The following is a 430-nucleotide window of genomic DNA, read 5'->3' on the forward strand; positions in this document are numbered from 1 at the left end:
AGTACTGGGATTAAAGGCGTGCGCCACCACGCCCGGCTCATGTTTCTGAATATTAATTCAATGATTTACATTATTTTTGTGTGGACATGTTGGAGGAGTCTTCAGAATAGGTAATGGTCTATAAACCCTACTGTGTGACACAATGAGAAATGTCCCACTGAGTTTCAGTATTTGACCAGAGGGTCTCCTTTGGTGGTGCTGTTTGGACACATTAAGGAACCATAAGAAGGTGTAAACCCTGCTTTAGGCAGTAGCTCGCTGGGGTAGGCTTTGAGAATTTCTGGCCTTACCCCATTTCCAATTCTTTCTATGTTCTCTCTGTGTGGTTGAAGATGTGATCTCCCAGGTTCTTGTTCCAGCCTGTTTCCATGCCCCTGCCACGATTAAGGACGCTCAGAAAGTGCAAGCCAAATTAAACTCATGATCTGCT

Source organism: Mus pahari, chromosome 8, assembly GCF_900095145.1.
Source record: "Mus pahari chromosome 8, PAHARI_EIJ_v1.1, whole genome shotgun sequence".
Taxonomy (NCBI): domain Eukaryota; kingdom Metazoa; phylum Chordata; class Mammalia; order Rodentia; family Muridae; genus Mus; species Mus pahari.